Source organism: Bubalus kerabau, chromosome 4 (assembly GCF_029407905.1).
Source record: "Bubalus kerabau isolate K-KA32 ecotype Philippines breed swamp buffalo chromosome 4, PCC_UOA_SB_1v2, whole genome shotgun sequence".
NCBI classification, from domain to species: Eukaryota; Metazoa; Chordata; class Mammalia; order Artiodactyla; family Bovidae; genus Bubalus; species Bubalus kerabau.
The window spans coordinates 125,599,968-125,612,076 of NC_073627.1; the positions used below are offsets into that span (position 1 = coordinate 125,599,968).

At 40.7% G+C, this 12,109-nt stretch overlaps 1 long non-coding RNA gene and 1 other non-coding gene across 2 annotated transcripts; one reads left to right on the forward strand and one right to left on the reverse strand.

Annotated features, from left to right (window-relative positions):
* The first annotated feature begins 200 nt into the window (after positions 1 to 200).
* Positions 201 to 4,798, forward strand: LOC129651601 (uncharacterized). The gene is made up of 4 exons (XR_008714238.1): positions 201 to 293; positions 1,128 to 1,247; positions 3,743 to 3,855; positions 4,387 to 4,798. It is a non-coding gene; the product is annotated as an uncharacterized LOC129651601 (long non-coding RNA).
* Positions 2,469 to 2,604, reverse strand: LOC129651934 (small nucleolar RNA SNORA2/SNORA34 family). Its single transcript, XR_008714426.1, has one exon. It is a non-coding gene; the product is annotated as a small nucleolar RNA SNORA2/SNORA34 family (small nucleolar RNA).
* Positions 4,799 to 12,109: the final 7,311 nt, after the last annotated feature.

Here is a 12,109-nt window from a genome sequence, read left to right on the forward strand (position 1 = left end):
GAGGTGGGTCAGAGGAAGGAACTAACCCCTGAGACCATGAGGATGACCAGAGCACATCCTGAAAATTTTCTATGACAGCCTCACTATTCCTAACCATCACACTCCAAGCTGGACAACTGGCTGAGATGACAGGGCTATGCCACAGCACTGCAGACCATACATTCATCCTCTTCTCACTCAGGCCAGAAAACAACAGTATTTTAAGGCACTGTTTACTGAAGGCACATCCTAGAACTAAAACTGCTTCAGGGATGCCTGCGGCCATGCTGAAAGGGAACACCCAGAAGGCCCAAGTAAGCATGCTGTACTGAATTTATAATGCAGAAAACATTTGTAGTTCCTTGGACATTTGCATTGCTATAAAAATTATACTTTATGGGATAATTATTAATGGTTTGAAGAGACATAAACAGTACAAACGAAATATAGCTGATACTATGAAAATGTAAACCATGTAAATCAAAATCATAAAACAATTATTCAATACTCAGAGGCCTACTTAATATATACATATGAAATTTCTTACACACATATGCAATAAAAGCCCACAAAAACCATCACTCTAAAGTCATTCACTATACAAATATGAAGATAAATCTTTATCTTTAACCTCAGTTTTATCTTCAGCAAGAGGGTTGTGCGGTTTGGCTTTATGCAAATCACATTTAGTATTAAATAATCAAATGTCACATATGTCATATAAAGCAGCAAGTGGAAAAAAATAAATTATGAAAATGTATGAGGCTAAAAGTTAATAGTGAAAAATGTCTCCATATTCAATGTTCTTTTCCATGATGAAACTAAAATATTATCCAATGTATCAGGATACATAAAAGAGTGTAGCATAATTGTGATTTTAAAAGCTCTCAAAGGAAAAATTGAGCCAAGATGAGTTACTTGCACAGAACTATGCAAATGTATTGAATTAAGTCTAAGTTAAAAACATTAGATACTTTTGTTTTTACCAAAAACATTATTTAAACTTGTGAACACCTTCATGAAATCAAATGTTGGTAATAATCTTGATTTCCATTGCGAGGCAACAGAAAGAGCTTTTGTTTAAACAAGATTGCTAACTGGAACTTTAAGTCTCTAATTTGGATTTTGTTGCAAAAATATTTACCCAGGTTCAAATAGCTAAAGATGATGGCTTTGTCTATCAGAGGTACCGTTGTAATCTAATCAGTTTGGGTAAGCTGGTGGTAAAACCCAGAAGCAAAGAACAAGATGATTCTTCTATATCAAAGGTACATTCTTATATATAAATTGTAAGACAAATATTGATACTTTGCTACATGGAACTGTTTTAATTCAACAAAAAGGGATGTTCTTAGATTACTTAGTACAATAAGTAAGAACTATTATTTCTTTTTTCTCAGCAAGCTACTTGGCCTGGCCCTATGAACCAATCTAAATTCAAGTCTCTGTCTGGGAATAACTTGATTGGTTCAGGTCACTGAAAACCAAAACCTGAATCCCAGGCCTCAGTGAGCCAGCCTGGGGTCAGGTGTTGACTCCTTCAGCTCTTAAAGACATTTTGGTGGGGAAGTCTGGGAGGCAACATAGCTTCCAGTGAGCAGGACCCACCAGGCTGTGTGCAAGAGTAAGTCATCAGTCACCTCAGACAAAAGACTCCGACTTGCCTGTCCCTTAACCACAATACCCCTTCAAAAGAGATGACTTTCCAAAACCACACAGAACATTTTATTCACTGATCATTATTTAAGAAAGAGAATGCAGGGAGAGTTAGGAAATTTGCATTATATTGGAGATTATGCTTCTAAACCATGGAGAGACTCAAGCATGCATACTTTCATTTGGCAAGATGTTAAATCATTCTAAGTACTAGTGTATTTTTTTTCAGTCAGTTCAGTTCAGTTGCTCAGTCGTGTCCAACTCTTTGCGACCCCATGGACTGCAGCATGCCAGGCCTCCCTGTCCATCACCAACTCCAAGAGTTTACTCAAACTCATATCCATTGAGTCAGTGATGCCATCCAACTACCTCATCCTCTGTCATCCCCTACTCCTCTTGCCTTCAATCTTTCCCAGCATCAGGGTCTTTTCCAGTGAGTCAGCTCTTCACATCAGGTGGCCAAAGTATTGGAGTTTCAGCTTCAGCACCAGTCCTTCCAATGAATGTTCAGGACTGATTTCCCTTAGGATGGACTGGTTGGATCTCCTTGCAGTCCAAGGGACGCTCAAGAGTCTTCTCCAACACCACAGTTCAAAAGCATCAATTCTTCTGTGCTCAGCTTTCTTTATAGTCCAACTCTCATATCCATATATGACCACTGGAAAAACCACAGTCTTGACTAGATGGAGCTTTGTTGGCAAAGCAAGTCTCTGCTTTTTTTTTTTTAACATTATTTTAATTTTAATGAAAAAGTTAAACCAGGGATCTCCAAATTTTGGAATCCCAGTATTAATCAACTACAAATAAGTATTAGCCCCTATCACCAATGACTGAGATGTTTCTTTCTAATGAATTGACCATTACATTTCCAAGATCTGAAATGGCCAACAGACCATAGAAAGAGACTTCTTTAGGCTCCTGTTTGAAACCAACAGCTTCAGCAAACTGCTGGCCTTGATTCAGGGCCAATGTCTCTGCTTTTTAATATGCTGTCTAGGTTGGTCATAACTTTTCTCCCAAGGAGTAAGTGTCTTTTAATTTCATGGCTGCAGTCACCATCTGCAGTGATTTTGGAGCCCCAAAAAATAAAATCTGCCACTCTTTCCATTGTTTCTCCATCTATTTGCCATGAAATGATCGGACCAGATGCCATGATCTTTGTTTTCTGAATGCTGAGCTTTAAGCCAACTGTTTCACTCTCCACTTTCACTTTCATCAAGAGGCTCTTTAGTTCTTCTTCACTTTCTGCCATAAGGGTGGTGTCATCTGCATATCTGAGGTTATCGATGTTTCTCCCGGCAATCTTGATTTCAGCTTGTGCTTCTTCCAGCCAAGTGTTTCTCATGATGTACTCTGCATATCAGTTAAATAAGCAGGGTGACAATATACAGCCTTTTCCTATTTGGAACCAGTCTGTGGTTCCATGTCCAGTTCTAACTGTTGCTTCCTGACCTGCATACAGATTTCTCAAGAGGTAGGTCAGGTGGTCTGGTATTCCCATCTCTTTCAGAATTTTCCACAGTTTATTGCGATCTACACAGCTTTGGCATTAGTGAGATATAATTCACATACCATAATATTCACCATTTCAAATACACAATTTAGTGGGTTTTAGTATATTCACAAAGTTGTACAATATTACCACAGTACAATTCCAGAACATTTTCATCATCCCCCAAAGAAACTATACCCATTAGTAGTCATTCTGTTTCTCCTTCACCAGCCCCTGGCAGTCACTTTGCTGGTGTGTGCTTTTTAAGTGAAATGGGACAACTTTTCTGCACATTATGCTTTCAGTAGTGTGTTTCTTTATATGTTCATCAGAACTTTTAACACAGAATTCAAACCATGAACTTTATAAGTATTCTGAGATTTAAAAATACCCTCTTCTATACACAAACTTTTTCTCTTTCAAAAATATTTTCATTCTTTATACATAAAAAATAGATTTTTCTGTCTCCACTGGAGTTTAAAACATTACTATTTTTCCTCTAAATTAAATTCTGTTCTTGTTTAAAAAGTGAGAAGAATAAATGCTCCAATATTTAAAAAGCATGAAGGACAAGAGTCCTTATTAACTGTGGCCATCATGCTCTCCTTCCCACAGCTATGAGCTGAGAGGGTCCAGGTCTGAAAGGCCATGCTGCCTACTTACAGAGGAGGAAAACGGATCTATGTGTGCTGGTGACCACAAGACTAGTTAACAGTGCAGCTAGGCTGGTAACCCCCATTTCCTAGTTTTCCAGTATTAAATGTTGGAAGTAAATGTTATAGGTTATCTACAAAGTCAGCAATCTTCTATAGCTTTGATCTGAGCATATGATTTTTTTTTAACCACTTTAAAAATATTTACATGCCATCTGGTAAGATTTTGTAATGACAAGACAGGTATATTTAACCAGAGGGTCCAAATCATTCATTGAAACACAGCAAAAAAACAAAACAAAACAAAACAAAACAAAAAAAGAGCCAAGGTTCTGAAGGGACCCCAGAGCACTGCTCAGATTCCACACATGGTAACTCTCCACATGACAGTGTCCACAGGATGCACCACTCTACATAAGAAGCAAACAAGCCACATACATTCAGTTCTCTGAGAATGAAGGCTTCACAGGCCAAGGATGTTGGGATTTAAACACTGCAACGATTCTTATCTGGGTTGACTTTTTGGAACTGGTCCCACTCAGATTGGTAATTGTCATCCTCATTTTCATCATTTTTTTTTTTTTTTTTTTTTTTACTTCTCTGGAGAGAGAAAAAGAGAGAGAAAGATTGCTGCTGCTGCTGCTGCTAAGTCACTTCAGTCGTGTCCGACTCTGTGTGACCCCACAGACGGCAGCCCACCAGGCTCCCCCGTCCCTGGGATTCTCCAGGCAAGAACACTGGAGTGGGTTGCCATTTCCTTCTCCAATGCATGAAAGTGAAAAGTGAAAGTGAAGTCGATCAGTCGTGTCCGACCCTCAGCGACCCCATGGACTGCAGCCTTCCAGGCTCCTCCATCCATGGGATTTTCCAGGCAGGAGTACTGGAGTGGGGTGCCATTGCCTTGTCCAAGAGAGAGATTACTGAGGTATAAAACTGAACCATAAACAGAGAAATAAAATAGCACTGCTGAGCACTTACTATGTGCTGCCCAGATAGCTTTCTAAATACTTTGTAGGTCCTGACTTATTCCTTGCAACAACTATGCAATTTTGTTGTGACCCACATTATATGTGAGGAAATGAAAGAAAAAAAAGTGAAGAAATTTCCCTTGGGTCACAAAGCTGGAGAAGTGGCAGGGCTGGGATTCCAACCATGCAGGTTGGCTCCAGTGCCTGCATTCTGAGCACCAGACCACACACTCATGCATGCATGCACACACACACACCCAAATGCACTCATACATGTGTACACGCTCACGTGCACACACAGGCTACTCCTGCCCTCTCTGGTGGTTTCACATGATTTATATATAGTCTGCCACACACAGCTCACTCCTTAGGACTCTGGAACATGGCTCCCATTCCCAGCTAATGTTTATGATAAAAGTCATTGCTTTATTACCATTTATGATCATGGAGATAACAGATGGTTAAAATTCAGGGGGAAAGGTCTTCCTCTTGCCTCTTCCTAAATTTCTTGCAGAATTAACTTCTAGAGGCAATATTGGACCAAAAATATCCACAATCTTAAGAAAAAGAAGTCTCCTACCCCTGGGGATGCGTGGGAAATACACCCTCAGACAAACTGAACCACAGTCTCTGGGTGAGGAGAATGTGACAGCTCGTCCCCAAGAGTTCCACCTCCCTGCAGTGTCTGGCACTTCCCACGAAGTGGTGAAGCTTGTGCCCCTCCCGCATGGCCAGTACTTACCTTCTCTGTGACTGCTCAGACCAGTAGAAAAGCGAGGAAAGGCTGTGCTGACACTTTCAAGCCAGGCATTAGCAAGGTCTAGAGACCTCCCTGGTGACCCAGTGGCCAAGACTCTGTGCTCCCAATGCAGGGGGCCTAGGTTTGATCCCTGGTCAGGGAACTAGAGCCTGCATACCACAACTAAGACCTGGCGTAGCCAAATAAATAAATAAATGTTTTTTAAAAAGAGGTCTGGCTACTCTGAGCTGCGATAAAAGCAGCCCAGGGATCTTCACTGGAGAGAAGCCAGCAGAGAGGTCCCAAGGGCTGAGATGCACAGGGAGGAGTATCCTGGCAGCAGACAGGCAAACCGTGTCTAAGTCCATGTTCATCTGACTGCAAACACATGAGGGAGAGGAACTGTGGACACTCCAGTGAGATCCAGTCAACTCCAATAATTATAAAAACTAAAAAGTGGTGTTCTAGGCAACTACAGTGTGGGCGGTTTGTTACAGAGCAGTAGATGCTGATTCCCAGGACAGTGACACTATTGAAGAGGAATAGACTGTAATCCACAAATGTCATTAAAATGTTTCAGCAGCCACATCCAAAATGTAAAGAGAAATAGGTGAAATTAATTTTATTAATATATTTTAACTCAGTATTCCAAAGATATTATCATTTCAGCATGTTATCAATAAAAATATCAATGAGGTATTTTACAATGTTTATACCATCTTCAAAAGCCAGTATTTATTTAATACATTCAGCACATCTCAGCTTGGATCAGCCACACGTCAGGCAGCCAACAGCTACTAAACTGGTCAGCATAGCCCAAGAAGGAGCTGATATGCGCTAATCTTTGAAAACCACTGCCCTATGAGTAGGGGGAAAAGGAAAAACTTGTTCTTGCTCTTTAGAGTTCATAAACACTATGCTACTATTTTCACATATTCCTTATTTAATACATGCAATGCACATCAACAAAATCCTGATGGGTAACAGATGAGCATCAGTCTACTTACTTCACAGATGAGGAAACAAAGACTCAGGAAAAGAAGGGAGTTGAACCTTCTTCACAGTTCAACCCATAAACCATATCAGACTCAGTTCAGAATTTTAACCTCCAGAACTGTATGATAATACATTTTTATTGTTTAAACCACTAGGCCAATGGGGATTTGTTACAGTGACAACAGAAAATTCACCCAACTTTCAAATGCAAAATAGCAACCATTTGGTCATTCAACAAATGTCTGATTTATGCCAAGCTCTGGGACCCTCAACCAGTGAGCTTTGAAAGAGAGAGAGAGACAGCTGTCTTCTAAATAAATCATTAGCAGGTGCCTGAAAGAGAGCTGCTAACACACAAGCACAGCTTTTGCAGGAACACAAAGGGTGCACGACAGCCATGCTGGGGTGATGGGAAGGCAGGCTTTGTGGAGATGGAGTTTCATGGAGACTTTGACAGTGGAGCAACCTCTTGATGGGATAGGAATTCACCTCCATTTAATGAGGGAGATCCTAGGTGTAGGAAACAGCACGCACGAGGCAAAGAGGCATAAAAGAACGTGGCCATGACAGGAAGCAAAGTTTGCTGTGTCTATAGATTATCAGTCATTTGGGAAGCAAGATAAGAGATTCAAACAAAGGTAGGTGATGCTGGGCTCTGAGGGACGATTTGCCACTTGCTAGGGAACTTGCACTCTCTGCTGTAGGTAGAACACCAATGTCGGGGTGCGAGAAAAAAAGTATGAACTGGATTCTCACTTATAAAGATTACCCTGATTACAGGGTAAAGAATGAACTAACGTTGGAGAAACTCTGAGGCAGAAACTTAGGTGCCTCCTGAACTAACTGGGGTAGGAAATTCTCAGGCCTAAAGAAGAACGGAGAGAGAGAAAAAACATGGACAGATTCAAGAAAGATTACAGAGAGGTCACTAAGTCAATAGGGACCCAGAACCCACTAAAGGTAGGTGATGGAGAAAGCCAGGAAGGAGTCAAGACTGATTCTGGGTGACTATTTTTTAGTGATAATGCTGGTAGTTCCTAAGAAAGGGAATGTAGAATGAGGAATAATTTTAGAGAAAAATTAACACATTAGATTTTAGATATGTTGGGGGCAGTCATGCCTATGGAATTTCCATCTGTTGGTGGGTGGGAATGTGGTCATGGAATTTTTTTAAAAGATGGAGATTAAAATACAGAAAAATACAGAAATTGGAAGTCATTAACTAGACAAAGTTCTAGAAACCATGAGGGTAGAAAACAGTCAGAGAGAGAGAGAGAGAAAAGAGGAAGAGAGAACAGAATCTTCAGATTACCAACATTAAAGACAAGCCAGAGGTTCAGAGTAGCAAAAAGTCCCAATTTTGCCACTTAGTATTAGGTTGCTGCAAAAGTAATTGTGGTTTTTCAATGTTGAACTTTGCTGTTTTGATATTGGAATACATTCTTAAATGCAGCTCTGTTATACATCATTTTAATGTGCATTTCTCGCTTTATGTTTTTTACTAACGACTTGTTACTCGCTGTTTATTTTATATTTATTTTAGACTATAGAAATTATGTTAGACAAAAAGCAAATTCGAGTGATTTTCTTATTCAAGTTCAAAATGTGCCATAAAGCAGTGGAGACAACTTGCAACATTAACAATGCATTTTCCAGGAACTGCTAACTAACATACAGTGCAGTGGTGGTTCAAGAAGTTTTGCAAAGGAGTGGAGAGCCTCGAAGATGAGGAGCCCAGTGGCTGGCCGTCGAAGCTGACAACAAATTAAGATCATCTAAGCTGATCCTCCTACAATTGCACACGAAGTTGCCAAAGAACTCAATGTCAACCATTCTACAGTTGTCTGGCACCAGAAGCAAATTGGAAACGTGAAAAAGCTCGATAATTGGGTGCCTCATAAGCTGACCGAAAATTTTAAAAAATTGTTTTGAAGTGTCATCTTCTCTTATTCTATGCAACAACAACAACAAAAAAACCATTTCTCAATTGGATTGTGACGTGCAACAAAAAGTGGATTTTATAATGACAACCGGTGACAACCAGCTCAGCGGTTGGACCAAGAAGAAACTCCAAAGCACTTCCCAAGCCAAATTTGCACCCAGAAAAGGTCAAGGTCACTGTTTAGTACTCTGCTGCCTGTCTGATCGACAACAGCTTTCTGAATCCTGGCGAAACCACTACATATGAGAAATATGCTCAGTAAATTGATAAGATGCACTGAAAACTGAAATGCCTGCACCCAGCATTGGTCAACAGAATGGGCCCAATTCTTCCCCATGACAACATTCAACCGCATGTCACACAACCAACACTTCAAAAATTGAACGAATTGGGCTACAAAGTTTTACCTCATTCACCATATTCACCTGACCTCTCACTAACCAACTACCACTTCTTCAAGCATCTCAACAACTTTTTGCAGGAAAAACACTTCCACAACCAGCAGGAAGCAGAAAATGCCTTCCAAGAGTTCAGTGAATCCTGAAGCAGGGATTTTTACACTACAGGAATGCGTGTGTGTTCAGTCACTCGGTTGTGTCCTGACTCTTAGTGACCCCATGGACTGTAGCCCACCAGACTTCTCTGTCCATGGGATTTTCCAGGCAAGAATACTGGAGTATTCTTCCTCCTCCAGGGGATCTTTCCGACCCAGGGATCGAACCTGCATCTCTTGTGCCCCTTCTTTGTCAGGTGGATTCTTTACCATTGCACCACCTGGGAAACCCAAACTACAGGAATAAATAAACATTTCTCATTGGCAAAAAATGTGTTGATTGTAATGGTTCCTATTTTGATTAATAAAGGTGTGTTTGAGCCTAATTATAATGATTTAAAATTCACGGTCCAGAAGTAACCACAGTTACTTTTGTACAAACCTAACAGCCATGTCAGTTTGAGGAAGCTGATTAAGCAGTCTAATTTCCCATTTTCTTATGTACAATGCGTTTAATAATCACAGCATCCTCACAAGACAACTCACATCTCTCCCTTAGGCCTCTATCAGCTACATATCATATGACTGGTCATATAGTTTCTTTTTTCTCTAATGTTAAATTTACATGGCCTATCTTATATACCCCGATGTACAGGGCTTTCATGCCACATACTCATAACAATGGAGACATTACTGAACCTGAATGCAAACATTAAGAGAGAAAAGTACCCACCTGGCCTTCAGTTTCTTTAATCCACCAAAAAATGCGAGCACATTCCATTTTAAGAAAATCAGGAAGACACAATTCTTAACATCTAAAGCAGGTTAAGGCTGGGAAAATTAAATTACCTCACCAAAAAATACCATATGCTTAACAATTGCATTTTAAAAGACTCACTCTTACGGACAGATTTACACCCAGTGGGGTCAACAATGGAGCTCCACTGATACCTCGCCCAGATTTTTTTTCTTTTTTTCAAATTTCAGGTCATTGATCAATTTAATGCCTGTTGAACTTGAATTTACTGCAAAATGTTGAACGTTTGTGGCTCCAGTGACAGCAAATGTACTTACAGTGGTTAGGAGGAACGTCCTATTAGCCATACAGGAAACTGCATTTCAAGGAGACACTTTCCCTGGGATTGAGAGGTTTTCCAGGAAAAAGCAGTGTTCAGGTTGTTAAGCAAACATGTATGACTTTCCTTCCAAAATGAATTCTGTTTCAGACAGTGCAAATCTTCAACTCTTTTAGTTCAAGTTCTTTATGACATGACATGGTAGGAAGTATCTTATGAGATCTAAATCAAGAATTTAACATGTTTTCCATTATACATAAAGTTCTAAAGGCTGTAAAACTTTTAAATGATAAAGTTACCTGTGGAAACTATATTGTTTTCATTTAAGATTTGGGTACTTTGCAAGTAAATCTGATGCCACAATAATAAAGCAAATTAAAGTCTTTACATGACTATTTTTAATTTTCATATTTAACACATTGTTAACATAACTTAGAGGCCTCAAGTCAGGCCATAATACCATAACAACAATTTTTAAAACTCCTGGATAAATGGTTCACAGGAAGTGCTTATGTTACCAAAACACTTCTGCATAAGGTGTTTTAGGTAAAGAAATGTAAGCCTGGGTGGAAGCTACACTGTAAACAGCGTGGCTGCCGAGCTAACCCAATTCACCCACAGAAGCAGGTGAGGGAAGGGCATAGACAGCCTCCAGCTCTCCTATCTTTATAATACAATAAAGAGGATTGATCCTGCACTCTGGGTATGACAATGGCAATCTGGAGTCATTTAACTGTAATATGATTCCACAAGACAACTCAGTGTTAAATAGTGATTATGTTATTTAGTGGAGTCCAGGCTGTTAAACATACAGAAGCATACACCATCAGAACTAGAAAGGGCCTTAGGCACCGTCTTCTTCAGCCCCTTCCCTCACTGTACAGATTCAGTTCAGTTCAGTTTAGTTCAGTCGCTCAGTCGTGTCCAACTCTTTGTGACCCCATGAATTGCAGCACACCAGGCCTCCCTGTCCATCACCAACTCCTGGAGTTCACTCAAACTCATGTCCATCGAGTTAGTGATGCCATCCAGCCATCACATCCTCTGTCGTCCCCTTTTCCTCCTGCCCCCAATCCCTCCAAGCATCAGTCTTTTCCAGTGAGTCAACTCTTCGCATGAGGTGGCCAAAGTTTAGAGATACCGAAGGAATGATGCTAAAGCTGAAACTCCAGTACTTTGGCCACCTCATGCAAAGAGTTGACTCATTGGAAAAGACTCTGATGCTGTGAGGGATTAGGGGCAGGAGGAGAAGGGGACGACAGAGGATGAGATGGCTGGATGGCATCACTAACTCGATGGACATGAGTTTGAGTGAACTCCAGGAGTTGGTGATGGACAGGGAGGCCTGGTGTGCTGCAGTTCATGGGGTCGCAGAGTCGGACACGACTGAGCGACTGAACTGAACTGAAAAAAGACTAAGAGACTTAGTCAAAATTGCACAGGTGTTGAGGGTAGACTTAAGACTGGACTTTGAACCTCCTGACACCACACTCCTCCAACGTGCTGGGCAGAAGCCAAGAGCCACACAGAGGGCCTGACCTGCAGCATCCTTTCCTGCTCAGTAGGGGCAGCAATTCAGCAACCCCAGCTTGAGGCCAAGGTAGCACTGAGCCCCTTATTCTACTAAAGTTAAGATTCTTATGAAACCAGAATCTCAGAAATAATCAGGGGAAGAACTACATGCCTAAAGTTACGTTTTTGCTTTGTCAGCAACTAAAGATCATTATGCACGGATGTGAGAGTTGGACCATAAATAAGGCTGAGTGACAGTCAATCCTAAAGGAAATCAATCCTGAATATTTGATGGAAGGACTGATTCTCAAGTTCCAATACTTTGGCCACCTGATAGGAAGAGCTGACTCACTGGAAAAGACCCTGATGCTGGGAAAGATTGACAGCAGGAGGAGAAGGGGCTGGAAGAGGATGAGATGGTTAGATAGTACCACTGACTCAATGGACATGAATTTGAGCAAACTCTGGGAGACAGTGAAGGACAGAGGAGCCCGGAATGCTGCAGTCCATGAGGTCACAAAGAGTCAGACACAACTTAGCAACTGAACAAAAACAAAAAGATCATTAGCCTAGATTTTGTTAATGCACACTTTTTTTATATTT